At 35.6% G+C, this 26,497-nt stretch overlaps 1 long non-coding RNA gene across 1 annotated transcript in view; it reads left to right on the top strand.

Moving 5' to 3' along the window:
• Positions 1-3,890, top strand: part of LOC150095788 (uncharacterized) — a 98,620-nt gene extending 94,730 nt beyond the window's left edge. Inside the window, exon 3 of the long non-coding RNA XR_016550031.1 lies at positions 3,499-3,890. This is a non-coding gene — a long non-coding RNA (uncharacterized LOC150095788). The remainder of the gene's footprint in view (positions 1-3,498) is intronic.
• Positions 3,891-26,497: the final 22,607 nt, after the last annotated feature.

Genomic DNA, 26,497 nt, shown 5'->3' with positions numbered 1-26,497 from the left:
CAACGATGAGCTCTCTAATTTAGAAATAGGTTTTTTTACGAGGAGAAATGGATAGTTCAAGTACTCTTTAATTTGTTTATATCCACGTTTCAAAGCCAATATAGCGTCAGCTCTTGCGGACTATCTCGTTTCACTTAGTCTTTTAACTGTTAAAGATTTTTTCTAAATGTTTAAGGAGTATACCCCATCTTCTTGTTGAAGATGAAAAGTAAATATATACATTTTGAATAAAACAAAAATGTTGCGCTGCTTCCTGACAAGATTCCGCGGCATAGTTGCCAATTAAATTTAAGGAATGACTAGAGCACGGTATATAATGTGCAGAGGGACTACGTTTTTTCAGCCTAGCTTGTAAACCTGTATAGATACCTTTCATATTGGCAGCGTTATCATAGCTTTGCCCTCTGCACATTTTTTTATATCCAAAGATAATTCTTCTAATTTTTTAATACTATCTCTTCTAAATATAAGGAATTATGTTGTGTAATTCTGATGAACCCGATAAATGTTTCTTAAGAATTTGCGGAAACATACCTAATCATAGCTAGTTGGTCATTGTGGGCAATGTATGGCGTTGAATCGAGTATTATTGCAAAATAAGCAGCTTCCTTAATTTCTAATATTAATATTTCTCTTGTTTTTTTAGCTATTAACGCTATGAATTCATCACATCACAAGTATGGTAAGAAAGATAATTTGATCTGAAATCATCAAATTCACTTAAATAAGGTAAGCACGATAAATAATTTCCGCAAGAATCAGAAAATATATCATTTGTATTTCCTCTAAATGCTAGCCCTAGTTTACTCAGTAACTTAATGGTAGCTTTTATTCTTTTTAAAACCTCTCTCCAATAATTTTCTTCAGATTGTATTTGTTTGATCAATTCAGAATCAATTCGACTATTTACAGAACTTGATTTTCTTTTGCGATATGTGCACATCGCTCGTATATGCTCAGTAGAATGCTCTTGATCACATAAGGTTCGTGTTATATTTCTCCAGTTATTAAAACTCTTCATTAAGCAATTATTTGACTTAGAAAACAATATACTAACAAAGCAGTAAATTGCTTTGCTGGTTTCTGAAAAAATTAGCCACTCTCGTTTCTCCTTTGTTCTATTCGCCTTTTTACAGTAAAAATATGCTCGATAAACTGTTCATTGATAGTAAGTGGCCACACTGCTATATCGGTAGGATAAGAGATTGCTTGCTTGCTGGTAAGTACAGACTCCTTTTGAAAAATTTCTTCAGAATCCTCTTGATTTGTTTCATTTACTTCTTTCTCTCCTTCTATGTTTTCCACATCATTTCACTTTCATCTACTCCTGATAATGATACTAATGTTTCGTTTTCATTCCGAGAACTGTGAAGTACAACTTCAGTTCTACGAAATTCTTCATTTTCAGAACGCATGAAACACAAAATTGCCCTCTTCTGACTATTTAGCTGTTTTTCAGTCGTTTTCTTTTACTATCTCCGGATTCAAATTTTCTTGTACCATTATGTGTATTAATCTATCAAAAGCGAAATAAATATTTATTAAATCCAAAATAAACATATAAATCAAATAAATATTACGTTATAAGCTTAAAAAATACAAAAATAGAAACAGTAATATCTCAGTTTTGTTAAAATAAATGAGTAACAGTAAAATAAGAATAACAATTAATTGAATAATATATTCTTATCGATTGCGACAACTACTTTAACCATATAATTAGGTATATACACTTGTATACGGTATACTGCTTTACAAGTACTAGCCAAATAACGATAACTAAACTATCAGTTTAATTACCGTTTTTTGGAATTTCCTTCACTGTTCTACGATATTTGACCCTTTTTAGTGCACAATTTATTTATTGTGTCTCTTCCCAAAAATATAAACGAATTTCACATATACAATATATATTAATATTAAAAAAATCTTGGCAATATTAAACTAGCAACCTTGTAAATCATTTTATATAAATAAAGCGCCTCCGTAGCGCAATTGGAAGAACGACGGTACATTGCGCCCTTCGATTGGAATAGGCCTAAGTTCGATTCTCGTCGCGACGGGAGGAATCTTTATCTGGTCGATTTCAATCGATGGTGAGTTAGCCGATCTCATGCGGAGGTAGCAGGGTTTTTCATCCCGCATACATACAAATCGGCCCTTCAGAACACACGCAATTTACAGACAAAAAAAATTACTAGTTGTGGTGGTGTTGGAGGTGGGCGGTAGATGGCGTTGATTCGTAGTAGAGGTAAGGTGTAGAGATAGTTGAAGATGTCCTCCCGCGATGAGTCTTCGGACTCCTTGGAGGTATCAGGAATAATAATAATAAAATAAATGACTAACTTATATCGATGGATTATAAATAATTATGCAACTTCTACGATACTTTATATTTAATATTAAATTTTCTAAATAGTTTAAAATCTTTTAATGTAATTCTAAATATATTATTTACACTTTTAAATATTCCATGTAATTGAATGATTATTAATTTAAAGAAAGATGTAATTAAAATCTTTCTGTGAAATATTTCAATTGCAGTGTTGATTATTGATTTTGAGAACGTTGATTTTGTTTGACAAGCATCATAGTTGCTACAAAAATTCTGAATACCGAAAAAATAAAGGATATAATAATAATTTAGTATAAGGATAAATTTGTTTTTTTTTTTTAAAAAAAAGAATTTGAATGCAATCAAATTAAGCTTGCTAATCAAGATAAAAATTGGAACTTCATGAACTGTACAGTTCAGTTATTCACACTAAAAATAAAAATGTTGAATTTACGTTAATAAAATTATAGCGAAAATCATCATATTTATGGAATTACAACATTTATTTATTACAAGATTTATTCAACTCCAGTTTTGATTTTTTTTAAGTTGCAGTAATAAGCATAATAATTCCCTCTAGTTAAAACGTAGAGGCAATAAATAGTAAAGATAACCTGCTATGCTCGCTAACATCCACTTTTTTACTCGACATTTTAACCTGAAATGACTAGAATCTTGATGCACAAAAAAATGAACTGAAAAATCAATTTAATTTTTAAATAATAATAAACTTGAAATCCAAATGCACTATTTATGTGATATAGAAACTGCTCTTACCCAATTAATTAATACAAATAGCATCAGCACACAAAAAAAACTCTGTTGTCTCTGGAACGTGTTTCAAAATGATCGCAAAAACTTTCTTTAACTCAAAATCTTATTTACTCTGTTTACAATTTCCACTTATTAAACTTCTAGTATACTTGCCAAGAGGTTAGCTAACTCTTTATTAAGTTACTTTTACAAACTGTAAATCAACTTCAAATATGCCAATAGATTCTCTTAATGACACTTTTTGTTACTGTTATTCTAAATCTTAATTGTCCAACTAAAACACATTATAAGAGGAATTGTACAAAGGTATATAACTTGCAAAAGCTCTGTATCGCACATTCAGTCAAAGGTCTTGCACAAAACGTTCTAAGGCAATTCTCTCATTTCAGATCTTGAGCTTCCTTCAGGAAATCTGGCTTCAGAAATATCTCATCGGGAAAATAGCGGACTGTGAACTGCGACCTGTGGTACTCATATAGCTCCGGCGAAAAGAAAAACTTCCGAGCCAAGGTACTTCAGGTAATTTGTCTCACCTTTTCTCATCTGCTTGGGCTCACCAAAAATGCCTGCACGACTGCCTCCTTTTTCTGCTGCCTCGACTAACTCGAATCTGCCAACTGTCAACTGGGATTCCTCTCTTGACTGGAAGCCTTTTCTCTGGCGATTGGAACATCTCCTTTCGGCAACTCTAAGCCTTCTCTTAAGACTCGAACCAGGAAGCTGGCAATGTCTGGAGACATTGCCAGAGAGGGACAACTCTCTGGCAACTTCTGGATCTGGGAAGCCCTATATGCTTGGCTCTGTCCCCTTTTATTATGCCTTCTCTGAGACCTCGCACGAAGTTTGTAATCCCCGAAGAATTTGGCATGATTCTTTCATCTAAGTTTCAAGTTCGGCCCGCTCTTTGTTCTCTTCTGTGCCTTCTTTTGATTGCAAGTTGCCGACCATCGGAAGTTGTTTGAACCTTTCTGACTGACTTCGGAGGTGTTTATGTGCAGAGCTTGTAAGCCTTTCTCATACACAAAATTTAATAAACAACCTTTCTAATGCCGCCGTGTAGATCTATTACATACAGCTCCGCAATAAACGTTGCCTTTGTTTTTAACACTCTAACATATTCTTATTAAAGAAGTATATACAGTTAATTTCCAAAAGGCTATTTACAAAAATACCTAATAATACAAAATATATAGAGACAAAAAAGGTTATTTTTTACAACATTCTTATGGGACTTGACCTAAGTAAAAAAGCAATGTAATGTGCTTTGGAATATTTAAGCTACAATCGAGTTTTTACAAAATTGATAAGAACAACAGTCTAAAAGTCCAGCAAAAACCATCTGTGACAAAATGAAAGTAGATTATTTATTTAAAAACATAAAAATACAAATTTATTAAGTATATCTTTATAGAGTTCATAATTAAAAGGACTCTCATAATAATAATAATAATAATAATAGATTTCTACAGATCTGTCTCATCTTGTTTTGGTATTACCAACATTATCAAGTAACTCTGAGCAATATGAATTTTGCTATTTTATTATTATGCCGCTAATATTTCTTCAAATGAGGCACTTTTTACAACAAAACTGACTAAGCTATGTTGAATATATCTTTTCGCAAATATACTCAAAATCCCTTTGACTTAATAAAAAGGCAGAATGCTGATGAAACTTAATCAGCATTCTATCTGTTAAAATGCATAACGGATTATTGTAGTTATGTGCACTGTATTTCTTGGATTGACCCTTTTTTGCTGCACAATTTACTTATTGATTCTCTTCCCAAATAAAAACGAACTTCACACGTGCGAAAATAAATAATCAAAATTTTGTTTGCATTCGAAATATGTCAAATATTTATATTTTTTAATTAATATTTATTGAAATAAATATGACATTTTGCTTCCTTTCCTTGCAAAATAAGATTATATGGGTCGCACATTTCAATTTTAGGAACGATTTGTTTATTTATTTATTTTTATGAACAAGAAATGGTGTTAAACTGCATTAGTCGGGGTTTTCGAGATTGTGAGTTTTTAATTTATATCCAATGGTATTTTATCAGAGATTCTACGCCTTTCTCTTTTGCCTTAAACTGCAACAGTACAATTACTTTGGAAAAATAACGGATTCAAACAAAAAGAAAGTGCGCACATGTTATCTAGCAGTATTTGTGTGTGTGTGTGTGTGTGTGTGTGTGTGTGTGTGTGTGTGTGTGTGTGTGTGTGTGTGTGTGTGTGTGTGTGTGTGTGTGTGTGTGTGTGTGTGTGTGTGTGTGTGTGTGTGTGTGAGATTTTGGGAGGGGAGAGTTAACCATTAAAGGCGAATTAATTCCGTTATGAAAATTTTGGAAATAAAATTTCATTTTGACGCATGCAACTACACATGTTTCAAAAGATAAACTGTCGCTACTTCAAAACTGCTGCATAATATCGAAATTAGCCGAAAATATGTACATAACAGTTGACTTCATAACTGCCGTTTATTTTGATTTGTAGTGAGTGATTAGGGGTTGGAGGGGAACTAAGAAAGTTGAAATGCAAAAATCTACAGATTACGTTATAAAGCGTACGCATTACATGACATGATTCAAGATTTACGTATGATAACTAACCTTCGAACTAAAATTATGAATAAAATAGGAAACTTGATTTGGAACAGATGGAGGTTGTATTCATTTTTAGATTCGGATTTTCATGAATTTATAAAATAATTGTTTGACAAAAATAATTATCTTCAATCAAGTTCTTGGAGAATTTTAAAGTGTATTGGCGATGAAAATAATTAGCAAAAAAATTGAGTGACATTGATCTTCCAAAGTGATACAATATGAAGTGGAGAAAGTATGAAAGGATTTCTTATTTTACGCTGGCATTAAAAACTATTTAATGCCAGCGTAAAAATAAAAATTACACGATAAAAACAAGCAGCAAAATGAATATAACTCATAGGTACATAGGTATTTAGTCTGATATAACTTAGATTCCGGTTACCGAGCAAACGGCAAGCGTTTCTTGCTACAGGCCAGCCACAGAACACAGCTACTACGTACGCCAGGTAATGTAGTTAAGTGTTCTTTTCAGCGTGAAGGATTATCGCACCTTCTAATGGACATGACGATTTTACTTTGCCTACACTTCTTATCCATGTTCTTTCAGCAGGTGGACAGAATATTATCCAGGTTTGCTGGACGTATATGTCCAGCAAAGAAATGGTACGCTTACATACATGAATTTTGTGGAATACAGAGTTCCTGTTAGTTTTATATTCTAAGGAAAGAACAGTGTATTTCAAATGGAAGCAGGGGTCCTCACAAATTTTTCAGTGGCCTCTAGTTTTTATATTATGAATTTAATATTTAAATGAATTTAATATTTAAAAATAAGTATTTTATTTTGCCACTACGCTGTTTTTTTTTATTGTTCTTTGTGAGGAGTAAGGTTTTAAAATGAGGCCCCCATCTTGCGCCTAATGGTAAATGCGGCCCTGCAGAAGGAGACTAATTCCCGATGATTGGAGTAGAGCTCTCGTAGTACCCATATGTAAAAAGGGAAATAAAATTAAATGTGAGAATTACACATTCAATTGCCAGGAACGCTCAGTATTTCTCTACCGAGTGTTCCTGGTAAGATTTATGCAGGTATACTTGACAAATGGTTGAGAAGAATTGTAGAAGAAAAGTTTGGTGAAGAACGAGCTGGATTCAGGCCAAATAGAAGCTGTCGGGATCAGATTTTCACTTTACAACAAATAGTTGAGAAATCAGTGGAAGATATATATTTTAAGTTTTGTAAATCTGGAAAAGGCATATGACAAAGTGCCAAGAGGAAAGCTATTCAAAACTCTACAGTTATATGGTGTTAATGGGGCATTATATTAACAAAGTTTGCGCCTGAAGTATTTTCAGGACAGGGCAACTCGTATGTTGAAGCTAATGACTTCACATCACTTGCCTTAGTATCCCATAATGCGAAACATATCCTTGCAGACATGTATAATACTATGCATTGTGGGAAGGGTTTCAACCTTTTATCTCATCAGTGGGAGCCAGACCCACAGGCGATACCAAGGTTGAATTAATGCAGAAATCATATTTCCATATGCCAGTTGCCCAAAAGGTCACACCTTATTATTAAATTACTCTGGATTAGAGATAGTTGGAAGTTTTTCCACTCGGTTTGCTTCCACTTGGATAAAGAATTAAATCAAGAATATAATTTGTTGTAACCTTTTAATTTATAGTATAACCAAGGGGAAAAACTTTCAACATCTGAAATAGTGACCCTTCCCATAATTAATAGCATTATACATGCCTGTAAGGATATGTGCTTTGCATTATGGGATATTAAGGCAAGTGATGCGAAGTCGTCAGCCTCTACATACGAGTTGCCCTCTCCTGAAAATGCTAATGGGGGTAAACTTTGATACACTTGGATAAGAGATTAAACCAAGAATATAATTTCTTGACACCTTTAATTTATAGATTTAATTTTATATTTCTACGGTGATTTTATTAATACAGTGGGTCGAAATTAATCATTACTATGCTTACATGAATAATCTACTAAGCTTTATTCTTTTTATGCTTATCACTACCTGCGCTATTTCTGTTAATTCCTCCTAATGATGCCATTGACACAGATCACAAAATGTTGTATATTATATACAGGGCAGTCCCCGGGTTACGAACGAGATACGAATCCGACTTAAAGACGGTCTCAGGAACGTATGTAACTCGGATCCCCGATGAATCGCTCTAGCTACGCAGTGATGTAGCTAGAGTGTTTGCCGCCCCCTCTCAATATACTACAAAAAGTCAAAACGACGTATAGGGAAATAAATTAAAACGCTATGTTTATATTTTTGAAGTAAAACTTTAATTTCAACATTCTAAATTGTTATCGTGCTTTTCTGTTGGCAAAATCGTCGATGACATTGGGAAGTTTATTTCATAGTAATGAGGGTAATTCTTAATCAAATTTTATTTAGAAAACTCCTCGAACAATAGCAACACTTACTGCAATTGTGAGGAAAATTCGCCGTAGTATTTGGGAATGAGTTCTCGAGAATTAACTGCAAAAGTTCAAAGTGCCGCTGTTCCCTAGCTACGCCTCTGCATATACGGTAGTAATAATAATAATAAAAATACTATATAATGGCTCATATGTGGCAATAATAATATCCCTGTACTGTAATAAGCTACAGAAACCATTGTGCTCTTTCTTTTAATTCAAACAAGCAGAATATAAAAACAAACTGATATAAAAAGTTTAAATAGGAGATAGGAGAAATTTCAGAAAATAATATTAAAGGTCATAATAATTTTTATGACCTTTAATATTTTTAAATAATAAAACAGTTTTAATATTAATATTAAAACTCACCTAATATTGCATCAATGGCTTGCGTACTGGAAGGGGTATTTCTGAGGCAAGAAGGTAGGCTTACATTAATTGGAAGATAGAGAGGATGGACCTGGTGCTGAAGAATCGGGATTTGATTCTGTTGCTGGAGAAGGGAGCTTACCATCGAAATCGATTTCTTGAAAAAGGTATCTAGAGTTGTTTGCACGGATTTTTTTTTTTTTTTTTTTTTTTCAAAAAAGAATAAATGGCCTTGTAGCTGTTAATGTTCTCACTAACTGCACGTAAGCTGCTCAATGTTAGGATCTTGTTTGTATTTCAATCAGCTGCTTCTCTATCTCCATAAGGTCTTCATTAGCTAATTCTTGTGAATGGGACTCTAGAAAGTCAATGACATCATTTTCATTGATGTCCAATTGCAGTGCATTGCCACTATCCACCACAACTTTTCTGACTTCGGTGATGTCTTCTGTGAAGCCATGAGAATCATCAGAATTGAGGGCACATGTTCCACACCCCTTTGATTGTCGATTGCTTCACTTCCTCCCAATAATGAGCAATATTTTTGATGACATTATGGATTTCAAACATGGTAAGTGTGTCCCAGGCCCTTAAACTTGACTTCCAAATAGCCAGAAGAGCTGCCTTAATAATGCGGATTTGTTTACATGCGCGAAAGAAAGTAAGTCTCAAATTATTTAATTATTCATTATCCTTATAGGGAGCCCGTTCGTAAGTCGGGTAGCCCGTAACCCGGGAACCGCCTGTAATTAATAAAATGTTCCATAAACATTGTTAACCTTCAAAAAAAAAAAAAAATCCAAGAAATATGCCTGTTCGATGCACAACAGTATCACACTGACAGGGTTAACATCATTCCACAGGTTGTGATAATTGAGTGATCACAAAATCTTCAAACTTTGGTATCAATGTCTTTTTTTAAACGAAAAATCAGTCATTGTTGAATAAGAAATGTTTGATATCTACTATGCTAAATTTGCCATCTTCAGTGTTACAGGAAAGGAATAGATGTGCTTTAGCTTCATGGGAAAACAAGTTAGAATGAAATGTAAAATGGGTTGATGATCTTCAGTGATTACTTACTAAATGCATAATTATGATCGGCATAAATCAAGCTTATGTTAATATCAGAGTGCAGCATTTTTTGGAGTGGTAATGAAGGCATTACCACTAATGCCTTCATTACCACTCCAAAATATATAGTGAAGGTGATGAAGTAATGAAGGTGTCAGTGCCATAAATTTGCAGTTATAAAAACTTGACCTTAACCTCAGTTGTTGCAAATGCCTTTTACGGATATATTTTTAAATTCCTCGACATACTTTGAACCATCATAAGATTCCTGATAAGCAAACTCAAGAGATGTACAGTCTATTATGGTTGAGTGTTCATTATTACTAGCTTCTTATTAACAGTTTTTTTTTAAATTAAGCGGTTATTTTTCAAGTCTCCAACATCTAATCTTTTGGTTGAAGGCATTTTAAATAACCAGAGATCAATCTCTGCTTTCATATATTTGATACTTAAAAAAGTCCCGCTTTTTTAAGTATCCTTCAGGAAAAAATGGATAAACGGATCTTATCTCGTTTTTAGTACCAATTTCTAATGTTGATAATAATAAATTAGTATTATAAATAATATAACTAACTAATAATAACTAATGGAGATGTTCTTTTTCCCCATGCTTCTGTTATAATAGTATCTTACTTGATCAATACTTTGCGTGTTATAATTTTTATCGTTTTCTACCCTATAATAATGCCGGAACGTAAGTGCATTATTAATGATGATATTGGAAGAGAATTTCCTTTCATCAAAGGTGTGGATGAAAATGTGGAACGTACTTTATGTAACTGTAAATTTTGCATTTCGCGTGGTGGTCGGTCAGACGTAGTCAACCACGTGAAAACGAAAAACATGAAGGTGCTGTTCGAAGTAAGGCTTCCAACTGCTGCATAAGCAATTTTTTTTATTATGAAAACCAAGAGTGAAAGGGGAAAAGAGTTGTCGGTGGTAGCGCAGGAAGCAACCTTCGCGTATCACACAGCGCTGCATAACCAACCACAGCTTTAAATCCATGGAGTGCACAACAATAATCGTGAAAAATATTTTCAACGATAAATTCATGTGTTCGCAAACAAAGTGCAAGGCAATAATAACCAATGTTATTGCGCCATTAGCGACAAAGCAGATTGAGGAAGAGCTAAAAGAAGTTCGTTTTATATCAGTACTAATGGATTCATCAAACCACTTTGACATGAAATTAGTGCTCTGGTCATTAGATACTATCATCCAGAAAAAGGTGTGAAGGTGAATGTGTTGGAGTTCGTTAATTTAGGTGGTGAAACTTCAGAACTTTTATTTTCTCATGTGTTGGAAGTGTTACAGAAGCTAGATCTCCTGAAAAAGGTTATTGCTATATTAGCAGATAACACAAATACAAACTTTGGTGGAAAGAAGAGAAAGAATAATCTGTACTTCAAAATGCAAGAAAACACTGTGAACAATTTAATTGAAATTGGTTGCCCTGCACATGTGATACGTAATGCTGTGCAGACTGCTCCAGATTGCTTACCTATCGATCTTCAGTTAATAATTAACAAGATTTATCAACATTTCCACATCTATTGTGTATGAGTTGATGAACTTGAATCATTTTGTGAATTCACAAACACAGAGTATAAAACCGTTTTGGGTAGCAGCAAGACAAGATGGCTCTCTCTTGTGCCTGCAATCCAGAGGGTTATTGCCATGTTCCCTTCATTGAAGTCATATTTTCTTTCTATTGACAAATGTCCTATCAGTCTCAAAAATTTCTCTGAAAACTACTTTCATTTACACTCCTGCATTTCCTTGCCAGTCAGTTAAAAACCTTTTATGATACCATTAAATGTATTGAAAAGCAAGAAATAACAGTAATTGAAGTGAAGGATGAAACAAACAACCTGTGGAAATGTTAAATTTTAGGAAGGCAGAAAAGTTTCTTACGACTACTATGAGAAAACAGTTGCAAGAATTAGAAAAAGAAGGATACATAACAGTTGAAAGGTTTGAAAGCTATGCAGTAGATTACTGCACCCGTATTGAATATATTCAGGAGTGGTGTACACAATTTCTCACACCTCTTCAGTCTATGGATTGGATTAATGTGAAGGGAAAGGATCCTGTGACTTGGAAGAACATACAAGAAAGCTACATATTCATGCAGACAGTGTCAGCAAGTTTTACTGTGAATGAAGAGGACTTATTTGATGAGATGAGTTTGTGTGTCTAAAAAAAATATTGTGAAAGCAAATTTGAAGTGTGGAGTGAACAAAAGGATCAAAGTGTCAGTGATAAATGGTGTGAAATGTCTGCTCATTTTACAAAGCAGGGTATTAATTCTGGGAGTATTAAATGCCTAGTTAGTTTTTGTTTAGCACTGCTAGGAACTAATGCAACTGTTGAACGTATTTTTTCATTAATAAATGCGTTCTGGGCAGATGAAAAAAAAACAGACTTAAAACTGAGACAGTAGAAGCTTTAATCATTGTAAAGGCATATTTTAAGAATTTCTCTTGTGCTGAGTTCTACGATCAAATATGAAAAGAAAAAAAATTCTCGAACAGGTCCATAAATCTGATAAATATTTTTCTAATTAAATGTTTGTGATTAATAATTTTTTTTTTAAAGTGGATTTAATGCTAATGTATGTCTATGGCAGTATTTAATTTAAAGTGTAACATATGTAATAGTTTTATTTTTGGTTTTCTTAATTTTTAACTTAATTTTTTTTTTTTTAACAAAATGTCTGTGTAGCTCAGTAGAAGTGGCGCTAACGTAGGCTCATTCGCCACAACGAGAGGAATAATGACAACAAGATATCAAATCTAATAAAAATAAAATAAAATAAAAATTAAAAAATTAAAAAAAAGTATATATGTATATAAAATAATTAAAATAAATAAATAAGTAAAAGTTTAAAAAAATAATAAAAATATTAATAATAATATATAGGTACGCCTATATTTAAGGGATAAGAATGTTATATATATATATATATATATATATATATATATATATATATATATATATATATATATATATATATATATATATGTGTATATCTAATTGTGTAAGAAAAAAAAAAAAAAAGGAAAAGTAAATAGCAAATTACTCCTTAAGGTAAGTCAATACTACTCTAGTAATAAATATGTAGATTAAGATATACTACCAGACATATGTATATGTTCTTGTATATACAGACACAAGGACGGTAGAAATGTCAATTGTAAGAAATGTAGATAACATGAGTTCATAACATGATAATAACCCAAAATGTTAATAGGATATATTATCCATTTATAGACCTGTAACTAATTCTGCAATTCAGAAAACTTTGTATATAAGAAACTACAGATTACCTCTTAAGTTAAGCAAACAATATAATGTTAAAGCAAGATGGAATTCTTTTTTGTAAAAATAAGAGTGCCTAAAAAAAAAATAAAATCTGCATGAGATATAGAGATACTACCAAAATATATGCATATATAAATGTAAATAAAAACATAAGCAATGTATGTATTTTAAGAATAAGATGTGCATTTATAAGTTAATAAAATAGTCATCCAAAATATGTGAACAAAGATATAAAATGAAGACATATGTAAAACGAATTGTACATATGGAAAATGTCAATGCTAACATATATATATGTATGTATATGTATATGTGTGTGTGTGTGCGTGTGTATATGTATATATGTATGTATATGTGTGTGTATGTATATATATATATATATATATATATATATATATATATATATATATATATATATATATATATATATATATATATATATATATATATATATATAAAATAAGTTTAATGACTATTACCGAGAGAAAAGATGGCAAGATATATTAAACAAGATACTACTAGTTTACTAGTTTCGTTACAAGAACATCATCAGGTATCATACTCAAAGAAATATATAAAAAATTACAGAGACTTAACATTGTACTAACAGAACAAGTGAAAAAACAGTAGCATGTTTGAAAAAATGCAAGTATGAGTTCCATACAAACGAATACTACGCACTGTCGCGAGTGCGCCAATACTGGATAGAAGCAACGTGTGCGTCCGAGAGATTGTAACTCAGGCTGTTGTTGATATGAGAGGAATCTAGAGAAATTTCTCTTGATTCAACAATCTTTCTTTCCAGTTCATCGTAGCACACATGGATATTAGCAGTTTGAGTCCAGTTTACAATGTGCTGGCGGCCTTCGTCTGAGTTAGCTGAAAAGAGAACGTGGCTAGAGAGAGCGCTAGCTCTAGTCCTGTTATAGGAGATATCTCTACGGTGTTCATCCAAACGTAGAAGGATGGATTTAGCAGTCTGTCCATAATATGGCTTTCCGCAATCACATAAAATCTTGTAGACTCCTGGAAACTGAGTAGGAAGATGTTTCTGTTTATATTTGCAGAGTAATGAACGAAGTTTAGGAAGCGTAGTGTAGCACGTTTTGAAGTTAAATTTCTTGAGAATCTTTGCCAGTTTTGGTGAAAGAGAGCTGATGTAAGGCAAGGAGATGAAGGCTCTTGGGGGGGAGGGGGATCTTCAGCAGTAGTTGAGTGCCTGGGGGAAAGAAATTTGTCAATCTTCTTTGGAGAGAAGCCATTGTTAATAAACGTTCTTTTAAGAAAACTGAGTTCATTTATAATTTCTGTTTCTTCTGTAAGTAATGATTTGGCTCGGTGGGCTAAAGTGGAAATAATACCACATTTTTGTGGGGGATAATGATGGGAGGAAGCATGAAGGTATCTGTCAGTATGAGTAGGCTTTCTAAAAATTGAGATTTTAATGTTCTCAGCACATCTGGTAAGTTTGAGGTCTAAAAAGGGAAGGCAGTCATTTGATTCCAGTTCGAGGGTGAAAGAGATTTTTTCGTGGCATTTGTTTAGGTGGTCTAAAAATAAATAGAGGTTATTGACGCCGTCTTCCCAGATGAGGAAAATATCATCAATATATCGGAACCAGACTTTTGGTTTAAAGTGAAAGGAGTTAATAGCTTTTCCTTCAAATTCGTTGAGAAATATATCCGCAAGAATCGGAGAGAGTGGGCGGCCCATAGCCAGACCTGAGTTTTGTAAGTAGATCTTGTTGTCATATTTGAAGTATCCTGACTTTACGCAATGGGAGAGAAGAGCAAAGAGTTTTTTTGATAATTTATTCTTGAGAAGATCGAGGACTTCTTGAGCAGGAACATTTGTAAAGAGAGAAACAATATCAAAACTGGCCATTAAATCTGTTTTTTTAAGTTTGATGTCCTTGATTTTAGAAACAAAATCTGCAGAGTTTTTAATATGTGAAGAAGAAATTCCAGAAAGATTTCTTAGAAAACTCGCTAGAAATTTGGAGAGATTATAAGTTGGAGAGTGTATGCCCTCAACTATAGGTCTGAGTGGGCAGTTATTTTTGTGAATCTTGGCGAGACCATACAGTCGAGGTATCAAGGGATGAAGCGACCGAAGAGAAAGTCGAATGTTTTTTTGTAACTCTAAGGTTGTTTTTAATAAATTATTAGTTCTATTATGTAGTTCCATCGTAGGGTCATTAGCAATTTCTGAGTAGGTATCACTATTTAAAAGTTCCAAGATTTTATTGTGGTAAACAGAAGTCCTCGATCTTCTCAAGAATAAATTATCAAAAAAACTCTTTGCTCTTCTCTCCCATTGCGTAAAGTCAGGATACTTCAAATATGACAACAAGATCTACTTACAAAACTCAGGTCTGGCTATGGGCAGCCCACTCTCTCCGATTCTTGCGGATATATTTCTCAACGAATTTGAAGGAAAAGCTATTAACTCCTTTCACTTTAAACCAAAAGTCTGGTTCCGATATATTGATGATATTTTCCTCATCTGGGAAGACGGCGTCAATAACCTCTATTTATTTTTAGACCACCTAAACAAATGCCACGAAAAAATCTCTTTCACCCTCGAACTGGAATCAAATGACTGCCTTCCCTTTTTAGACCTCAAACTTACCAGATGTGCTGCGAACATTAAAATCTCAATTTTTAGAAAGCCTACTCATACTGACAGATACCTTCATGCTTCCTCCCATCATTATCCCCCACAAAAATGTGGTATTATTTCCACTTTAGCCCACCGAGCCAAATCATTACTTACAGAAGAAACAGAAATTATAAATGAACTCAGTTTTCTTAAAAAAACGTTTATTAACAATGGCTTCTCTCCAAAGAAGATTGACAAATTTCTTTCCCCCAGGCACTCAACTACTGCTGAAGATCCCCCTCCCCCCCAAGAGCCTTCATCTCCTTGCCTTACATCAGCTCTCTTTCACCAAAACTGGCAAAGATTCTCAAGAAATTTAACTTCAAAACGTGCTACACTACGCTTCCTAAACTTCGTTCATTACTCTGCAAATATAAACAGAAACATCTTCCTACTCAGTTTCCAGGAGTCTACAAGATTTTATGTGATTGCGGAAAGCCATATTATGGACAGACTGCTAAATCCATTCTTCTACGTTTGGATGAACACCGTTGAGATATCTCCTATAACAGGACTAGAGCTAGCGCTCTCTCTAGCCACGTTCTCTTTTCAGCTAACTCAGACGAAGGCCGCCAGCACATTGTAAACTGGACTCAAACTGCTAATATCCATGTGTGCTACGATGAACTGGAAAGAAAGATTGTTGAATCAAGAGAAATTTCTCTAGATTCCTCTCATATCAACAACAGCCTGAGTTACAATCTCTCGGACGCACACGTTGCTTCTATCCAGTATTGGCGCACTCGCGACAGCGCGTAGTATTCGTTTGTATGGAACTCATACTTGCATTTTTTCAAACATGCTACTGTTTTTTCACTTGTTCTGTTAGTACAATGTTAAGTCTCTGTAATTTTTTATATATTTCTTTGAGTATGATACCTGATGATGTTCTTGTAACGAAACTAGTAAACTAGTAGTATCTTGTTTAATATATCTTGCCATCTTTTCTCTCGGTAATAGTCATTAAACTTATTTTATAATATTCCAACCGAGTTAAAATGAATTGTCAAAATATATATATATATATATATATATATATATATAAACGAGAATAGACTGATCTGATAATGGAACTTATAAATAGATTGAAATCACTATGTAACATATACCAACAAAAATAACAGCTCAAGCAATTCAATAGGACAATAAGGAAAATAGAAATTGAGCATGTGATGTTGTATCTTATTTAAACAGTGATTGTAAAACAGGTGTCATAAGTATATTGTAACGAGTAAATGAAAATGCCTAATAGAATTAGCAGCCTATGTACAAATTGTAAATAGCTGTATATATATTTATTTTTAAATATACACAACTGCTGTTGTTGATACAAATAACCTCAGTAGAAGTAGCCTCAAGAAATGTAAATCAAAATGTCAATTAGAATAAGCATTCTATGTACAAATGTATATATTGTAAATAGTTGTATTTATATTTATTTTGATTGTACATAGATGCTTTAGTGTTAATAAAAATATACTCAGTAGAAGTGGCGCTTGCGTTCACTGCACTTGGTCGCTTGAAGTCAGACTTAAGTTCAAGTCTAGTCGCCGACTGGAGGAACTTTTTCTAAGCCTTTCTTCGACCAATTCCCGAGTTATTCGATCTCTGGCACGGGCAAGCGGGTTTTTCATCCCGTAAACTCAAGAAAATCGACCGTAGTACCCACATTATTTCAGACAGTAAAATATCTTATTAGGGTTAGATACCAAGAGATGGCAGCACTTGTTTGCCAGCCTCTTCATTTGTGGCTGCTATAATTAGTGATAGACATGGGCCAGTTATCTCTGATTGGCTACTGGTGGAGATTGAACTACCCACTCAGTCTCCAAAAGCTAGATAGGATATAAAGGCCTCGCCTACTCTCTATAAAGGGAATAAAAGGCGTTAGCTGATTTTTTTTTTATTTAATTTTTAACATGTCCCGGTTTTTTAAGTAAAAATTTCAGAATGTCCCAGATTTTAATAAAACATTATGGGAACCCTATGTTTGTGTCAACACGTGTTCGGTGCGTCTGGCGATTTTTTTGTTCTGTTTAAAATGAGCGATTTTCATGATCAACGAATTTGTTCAAAGTTTTGCGTCAAATTGCGAAAATCTTTCACGGAGACATTTGAGATGCTAAAAACATCTGGGAATGAGGCTTTTGACCGGTTTCAATCATACGAGTGGTGGAAACGTTTACAAAGATGACCGAACTTCAGTCGACGATGATCCCTGTTCAGGACGACCGACAACATCGAAAATTGACGAAAATGTTTCAAAAGTTGGAAGTCATCCATTCTAACTGTTCGTGAGGCAGCCGAAGAAGTAAAAAACTGTGTCATGAGATTCTTTACTAAATTTAGGCATGCATCACATTGCAGCCAAATTTGTGCCTCGCCTTTTGACTGACGATCCAGACAAATTCGAGCGGATGTGAGCTAAAAACTTTTCATTCAGGCTTATGAAGATTAAAACTTACTAGGGATGAGACGTGGGTTTACTGCAGTGATGTTGAAACCAAAGCTCAATCGCCACAGTGGGCTCGCCACGAAATGGTGGCCAAGACCCAAATAAAAGCAAGACGACTTCGGTCAAACGTCATAGTGATTTTTTCCCCAATTCTGAGAGCATTGTTCATGAATCTCCTTCACTGTCTTCCCTTGTGGAGGAGATTCATAGTGAACAATGCCCTCAGAATCGGAAGGAGGGACAAAGAGTATGATCGTATGTAATGTAACGTCTTCGTGAGGCTATTAGGAAAAAATAGGCGTGATGCTTGAATGAAAACCGACGGATGCATCATCATAATTATGCCCCCCCTACATTTTCGTGGGCAAAAACACGAAACAACAGATGTTCCATGGCATGCTTACTCGCCTGACCTCGCACCAGTAGACTTATTCTACAAATTCAAATTGACGTTGAAAGGCCAACATTTTGAGTCGATTGGCTCGATATAGAAAAAATCGCTAGCGGAACTACGCAGTATCCCGAAAGAAGAGTTCCAGAAATGTCTCCAAGGATTGAAGAAACGCTGGTGTATTCAAAGTGGAGGAGAGTACTTTGAAGGCGACAAGGCCGAATAGCTTCTAAGTTAGAAAAATTTTTATTTAAAAAGTTCGGGAATTTCCGGAATTTTCACAAATTTATTTTCGACTATTAATACCTTGTGTACTGCTGCGATCTTTGCTATGGCACAGTGTGACCATTGCTGTTCTTGTGCCAGTAAACCAACCAAATTCCAAAACCAGGAAAGGATCTAACACAAGCAAGCAATTATCAGCCTATCACAATCCGCTGTCTTTATAAGATATTGGAGAAAATGATTAATGTCAGGCTTCTGTGGTAATTAGAAAGTAACAAACTTCTTTTCAACATACAGGGTGATCAAAATTAAAGTATTCCTGTTTAAGGCCTTGGATTGCGATCACTGGATCGCCATCCAGTGATCCATATGCTGCTAAACTTTGCAGGGATATATTGTAACTCGCTTTCACCTAGAGCTGCACATTGGTATGGATTTGCTCTTCAGGAACAATAAATATATCAACACTATAATGGTTCTTCTTCAATAAATGTCGGCAGTTTCCAAATTAAATGAACTTATCCCAGGATCAAATTCACCTTAGAACAAGAAGTAATAAATAACCAAATAGCCTTTTTAGATATTCCAATTCTTCATCAACCAGACAGAAGCTTGCATTTTTATCTTTTGGAATAAGACTCATATACAGAGCGTTATATCCACGCTGAATCTCGTTTCCATCTTAGTCTAAATGCTGGATATATTAAGACTTCAAGTATACCTCTTACTCATTCTTTATATTCTTAAGACGAACTCTTGCAGAAAGAATTACAACATATGAAATCCTCTTTTAACAGCAATTTGTAACAGTTATGGTATCTACTTTGAATGCAGAAGAAACAGCTGGCGTTCTTATGACTTATGGGAAAGGCATTTCGGAACGTGTGGCGAAAGTTTTAAAGCTGAATATTTTTGTTGCCCATCAGAAAATTCACCTTTCTCGCTTCTGAGGAAAAGTTTCCACCTGAAAGTATTTTCAGGCGTATACCACATTCCTTGCACTCGTGGGTACATTTTGGACAAACCGGAATATCTGCTTTTATTCATTTAGAAAAACACAAACAGTAAATATCATGTGTGTACAGTCTGGATTTATGAAATATGTTTATCGACAATAAACATAGCATGTGTGTGTGTGTGTGTGTGTGTGTGTGTGTGTGTGTGTGTGTGTGTGTGTGTGTGTGTGTGTGTGTGTGTGTGTGTGTGTGTGTGTGGGTGGGTGGGTGGGTGGGTGGGTGGGTGTGCACGCACACACGCACGCACACACATATATACTGCTCGGAAAGAAGTTAATGAACAACCCATGGGCAAAGTGCATTGAGCCATGTAACGAGTAACCTGTTTGTAGCCACCATAAGCTGAAAGAATATGATGTCCCAAGTCAGTGCGCCTGTGTCCGAATGAAATGGCTGCAAGAAGGGAACTGATGGAGTCTGAATGAGGCGTGATAGGATGCCATGTTTCTGACCTGTCTGTTCGAAAATTGTGGACAAACTGTGCCATCCCAGGTCAACCATCAGTGACACCATACTGAGATGGAAGCGCAGGGAGTCAACTGCAAATGCTACCCGTGATGGGCAACACCCTACACTCACTGAACGTGAGTGTAGGGTGCTGCGAAGGTTATGTAAAAACAGCCATTCGTCGGTCGACACGGTGAATTCGCCGAACTTGGTATCGACTGGAACACGAATCTGCACAAAAACATTCAGAGCCAAGGCTCACAGCATGAGTTTCCCTGTAGGATAGTAATATGCAAGCCTCACGTTATCCAAACCAACATGCAGCGTCTTCTTCGGTCGCGTAAAGCGCGTGTACAGTCGAACTGCGATGCTGTGTTATGGAGCGACCAATCACGACGAATCCACACTAGTCCATCAGCTCGGTTCTCTACCGAGCAGATGGACCAGTGTGGATGTGGCAGATGTCCGGTGAATGTCTCTTACCACTGTGTCACCCAACCTACGAAATTCAGAGGTGGTAATGTGAGAGCATCGTCCTGGTTTGGCCTCGGACCTCTGTGGTGCACGAACAATGAACTCCGTGAGGTAGTATTACCTGAACATTCTGGACAATGCACTGCTTACTACTTTGTGGAATTTCTGCGGAAACCGACCATTGGCTCTTTCAGCTATTTCTTTCAGCACCGTGTCATCAGGCTGCTGCTGTAGCTGCATTGCTTGTGGTCATACACGTCAACACACATGACTGGCCTCCACAGAGCCCCAATCTGAGCACTACTGAATATCTATGGGACGAACTGGAATGCCGTGTGAGGTCAAGAGACGTCCTCCCTACAACGTTCCAGACCTTATTACATGCGTACAGGAAGACGGTGAAAAATTCCCATTAATCACTATCGTATACTTGTGGAAAGTATGCTCTGTAGGATTGCTGCAGTCATCTAATCGAAAGGAGGTACTACTTGTTAAGTTGGGCGCCATGGATGTTTGTTTCTCACACTGTGGTGACTGTTGACTGTTTTCCAAGTAATCTATATATATATATGTAACAAGTGATCCAAAAGTAACAGAAAATTCAATACTTCGAAACGTATAGACAGTAGCAGGATGCGGTTTTCACAGAAATGCACAGAAAGACATGGGATTTTTTTTAATAACGAAAATTTTTATTGTCAGAAATGTTACATTTGTCACCGACAGGTGGCGCTTTAGGTGTGTCATTAGTTTGTACAGTTGCGCAGCACAATTCGCAACGCATCTAGGATTACAAATGTTCAATGTGACGGCCGTCATTCATGAGAACGGACGTTAGATGTGGCACAACACCCTGCACATCATCGAAGAGGGTTTCAACTGTAATTCCTGTCACATGATGGCGAATAGCTTCTTTGAACATGGCCAATGACGTCGGCCGACAAGTAGTCCCATAACCAAAAGTCACAAGGTGTAAGGTCTGAAGAACTTGGTGGCCATTCGTTCGAGAAAGAGCGACTGAGGACACGGTCATCGCCAAATGTCGATCGCAATAGGTGCTGGACAGTACCTGTGATGTGCGGAGGTGCTCCATCCTGCATGAATGTTACACTATGGAGCGCCTGCCTCTCTTGCAAGGAGGGAATGATGCTGTCTCTTCAAAGCGCTGCATAACGGTCGCCTGTGACATCAGTTCGAAATGTACAGCTGTGAAATTCCTCAAAGAAAAAGGGGGCCTATAATGAATGAAGCAGTGAACCCACACCACGCTGTCACCTTTGGCTGATGCAAAGGGGTTTCCACAATCGCTTGTGGGTTCTCTCTCGCCCAGATGCGGCAGTTGTGAGCATTTACACTTCCATTAAGCGAAAAGTGCACCTCGTTAGTCCACAGGACGTTTGACAGCCAGTCCACATTGTTTTCCATCTGTTGAAAAGTCCAATTTGCAAATCCATGACGTCTCTCGAAATCGGTTGGTTTCGTTTCCTGTACGATTTTGTAAGGATACCTCTTGAGGATGATCCTGAGTGATCGCCACACAGTCCCGTACGAAATGCCAGTTCGTCTTGAAATTTCACGCGCACTGCATTCCCTATGTGTGGTAGCTGCCGATTGTGTGTCGGCCTCGAGCACAAGTGCAATAGTTTTTTTGGGTCTCCCGCTTCTTGCACGTGCTTCCAAACTGCCAGTGTCCTCAAACCTTTTCATCATAGCTATCAGTGAGGAACAAGACATCGGTCCCTTTCTAATTCTAATACCCCGCATCGAACGATAGGTGCGGAAAGCCACACTTGCACATTCGGAGTTCTGAATAATACAGCTTAACTTAAAGGGCTTTATCTCGTAACGATAACATGCCTCACCTTGGCAGAACGTTTAACTTCAGTAATAAACGTTAAATGCTGAAAGTTTAACTTCAGTGTTCACTACAGCAGCTCTGGGACCGCTACAGCGCCACCTGTCGGTGACAAATGTAACTATTCTGGCAATAAAATTTTTCGTTATTAAAAAAAATTCCCATGTCTTACTGTGCATTTCTGTGAAAACCGTATCGTGCTACTGTCTATACTTTCGAATTATTGAATTTTTATTTTTTTTTCTTACTTTTGGATGACTTGGTATATGCTGTTTTCGGTTAACCAGTTAGTGATTTGATTGATGTCGTGTTGCATATTTGTGTAAGCGATATTTGCGTTGTTGTAAATGGATACTATGGCCGTGTCGTCTGCGTACTGGAAGATTTTACTTTTTAGGGGGAGTTGGCTTATGTCGTGTGTGTATATGTTAAATAGAATGGGAGATAGGACAGCTCCTTGCGGTACTCCACAGGTTACATGTACCTCTTTGCTGTAAGCTGATCCTATACGTGTGATGTGCTTTCTGTTTTTCGTGTATGGTTTAAACCACTGGAGTAGACGACCTTCAATTCCGATATGCGTTAGTTTCGTTAACAAGGTTTTGTGTGTTAGTGTGTCAAATGCTTTTGTTAGGTCAATAAATACCACTAATGTTATTCTGTTTTTATCCAATGCAGCGTTTATTAGATCTGTGAAATCTTCTTGGGGATGATTTGGAATTTTTCAACCTATGTGGAGAGTTTGCAATACACAATACACTCCGTGATTTCGTTGATTACAGACAACGTGGCGATGGGTCTATAATTACTTATGTTTCTTTTTCGCTGTTTGTGTATGGGTGTGATTAATGCAGTCTTCAGTGTTTCAGGTATGTGTCCCGTTTCGAAGATTTTATTTAACAGTTTTTGTATAACTGGAAGTAGGTTGGTTGAGTGTTTCTTGATGTCTTTTGGTCTGATTCCGTCTATCCCCGGTCCTTTGTTAGGGTCAATTTGTTGAATTGCGAGTGATAGTTCTTCTGTTACTGTGGGGAACCACATCGACTGAGTTGCTTGTGGACCTAGTGGAGAATGTTTTTTTGCGTGTGTGAGAAGAGAATGTTTTCTGCAGTTTTTGGACAAGGTTCACGAATTGCTAACTAAAGTTGTTTGCCAACTGTTTGAGGGATTTCGGGTTGCAAGCAAAACTGTGTTTTATGTGGTTCTGTATATTGTCCAACATTTCATTAACCGGGTTTCCTTTATGTCATTCTGAGCTGTTGTTAATTTGTTGCTGTAATAGTTTCTTTTTGCCGTTCTAATCTGTGTTAGGAGATTCCGTTTTCTTTTGTATTCAGCTTTTAAAGCGATATTGTTCAGCGACTTCTTACGTTGTTACCATAGGGCATCTTTTCTTTGTATGTGTGTTAGTATGTTGTCTGTTATCCATGGATTAATTTATTATTATATATTTATTATATAAATTTATTTTAGATAAATTTATTTAGATTTATTTTAGATTTATTTAGATTTTATTTAGATAATTTATTTAGATAAATTTATTTAGATTTATTTTAGATTTATTTAGATTTTATTTAGATAATTTATTTAGATAAATTTATTATATAAATTTAGAATATGTTTTCTGCATATTCTAAATTTATAGTTTATTTCTGTTACTTCTAGTTTAAAATATATAATGCTTTGTTATATATTCTATTGAGTGAAAGTTTAAGATTATTATATACAGCTTCAGCAGCGTCTAAAGATGCTATCTGCATCCAGTCTGTTTTTCTGATTTCATCGTTTACTATTGTTTCATTTAGAATGCTATAATACTGTTTTGTAGTCTCAGTGATTTTTATGGGTTCTTGCTCAGTGTGTAACTGTAATGCTGTGAAATAATGGTCTGCCAGTTTGCATGTTATGACGGCTGCTGTGTGGCTGTTTGGAGGGGCCCTTATATTTATATGATCAATGCAGGATGAGGTTGTTGTGTTTCCGACTATCTCTTCTCGTGTATACGACTGTATGGATGGGGTTATGTTATATGCCGATAATAGGTCTAGGTATTGTTCTGTGTTGTTATTTATGTTCCTAATGTTTATATTAATGTCTCCTATTATTATCAAGTATTCTGAGGCGCCGTCTTCAGTGGCTGAAAGCCATCTGTTTAGTTCTTCTAGGAATCTTTTGGTGCTCAAGTTGGGTGGTCTGTACATTGCGTTTAATATCAAGGAGTTTTATTGTTTGATGTTTTTAATCTCGAAGCTTATGTTTTCAGTAAATTCTAATTTATAGTTTATTTCTGTTACTTCCAGTTTATGTTGGGAAAATATTATTATATCACCGCCTCGTTTAGTTTATCTGCAGTGTTTGTGTTATTAGAAGTTTGGCATTTGGTAGATGGTTGCTTCTTCGTTTATTGTAGATACTTATTTTGTTAGTTGTAGTTTATATTGTAGATACTCATAGACAGTATTGAAATGTCTATTTCGTCTATGTCTTCCTTCAGATAAGCTTGCAGAGTCAGCTAGTATTTTTGAATTCTCCTGATGTTGATCTGGAGAATAGTTAGTCCTTTTTCTTGGGAGGGGGGGGGTAGTCATTTGTTTCCATTCTGTTATCGATTTCAGAATGTGGCAGTTTTCATGTTCCGGGGTGATTACATCTGCTTGGTGGTCTGCATTCATGTAGGTTGGTGTGCTGTTCCCTTCTTTACGACTCGTCGTTATTTCTTTGAATGTGTCAGCCTGTTGAGGTCTTCTATTGATTTTGTTTGGATTGGCTTTGTCTTGTGTCTTTTAAAGGAATATTTTGCTGTCTCTTATCCATATAAACTGGTAATTTTTTTCTATTTTTACTTGTGGGAAACATTTGCACTATTCATTCTCATCATAATTTTCTTTGTTTAAACGATACATATAACACAATAGACTTTAAACATAAAAAGGCTAATTGAATGCTGCATTTATTAATAAAATAGTTTGCATTGTTAATGAGAAAACTTCAATTTACTAAACTGAAATTTCCATTTTAGTTACTCGTATATAAAAATCTAATACATGATAATACAAATAAAAAAACTAAGCGGCATATAATGGATGAATATGATTCATTATATAATCCATTATAAGTTTACAAATCCACCATTAATAAAATAACCAAAGATAAATTAATGGCGTTCCCCACCATTCCAATTTTTTCATAATAATGTATTTATAATGAACAAATATTGTATACAAACAAAAGAAAACCAAACACTGTACATACATATATGTAAAAGAGAATCTGAAGAAATAAACAAATGAATACCATACGCCGATTAGCGTATGGTATCCACTTTTTTCTTTCACATCACTTTTGCTTAACTTGATTTTCTTCTTCACTACTTTTTTCTTTTTGCCACGCTTTCGTCACTTTCATCCGCAGGGCATTTCAATAGAAACCTGTCCAAGAAGCTTTGTTTCTTCCTCCCTTTTAGAATGTTTCTGAAATGAGTTAGGCAAGTGTCATTAAATAGCGCCACTGCACGAGCAGTTACAACTTTTTCAGGGTGTTTCTTTTCAACACTTTCTTTATCTCACTTGAAGAGATAACCTCCTCTGCCTCTGTGGTTGTACCAATCTCCTGCAGAACCTCCGTATGTTGCTGCGTGTGTAGTTCTGTCAACTCCTCCGTCGTCAGTTCCTAATGTGCGTCGACAAGGTCTTCGATGTCTCCCTCATCCACCTCCAGGCCCATGGACTTTCCGAGGGACACAATCTCCTCCAGCACTTCCTGTTCAGGTCTAAATCCTTCAAAGTCCCTTTCAGCCACAGCCTCAGGCCACAGCTCTTTCCATGCAGAGGTCAAGGTGCTTTCTGAAACACCCTGCCAGGCCATATCAATAATAATTTTGAGGCATATGACATTGTTGTAGTGGTCCTTCCAGAACTCTCGAAGGGTGAGGCTTGTGCTCTCCGTAACCTCAAAGAAGCGTCGGAACATGTGTTTGGTAAAACACATGTTCACCTGTTGGTCCGGGGGCTGTAGGATAGGGGTGGTGTTGGGTGGAAAGTAGAGAACTTTTATAAAGCTGAACTCCTCGAGAATGTCGT

This window comes from Typopeltis vanoorti, chromosome 20 (assembly GCF_054136105.1).
Source record: "Typopeltis vanoorti isolate ZY-2024b chromosome 20, IOZ_Tvanoo_1.0, whole genome shotgun sequence".
Taxonomy (NCBI): domain Eukaryota; kingdom Metazoa; phylum Arthropoda; class Arachnida; order Uropygi; family Thelyphonidae; genus Typopeltis; species Typopeltis vanoorti.
Note: the sequence above shows the minus strand (reverse complement) of the source record. Positions and strands in the feature narration are given on the sequence as shown.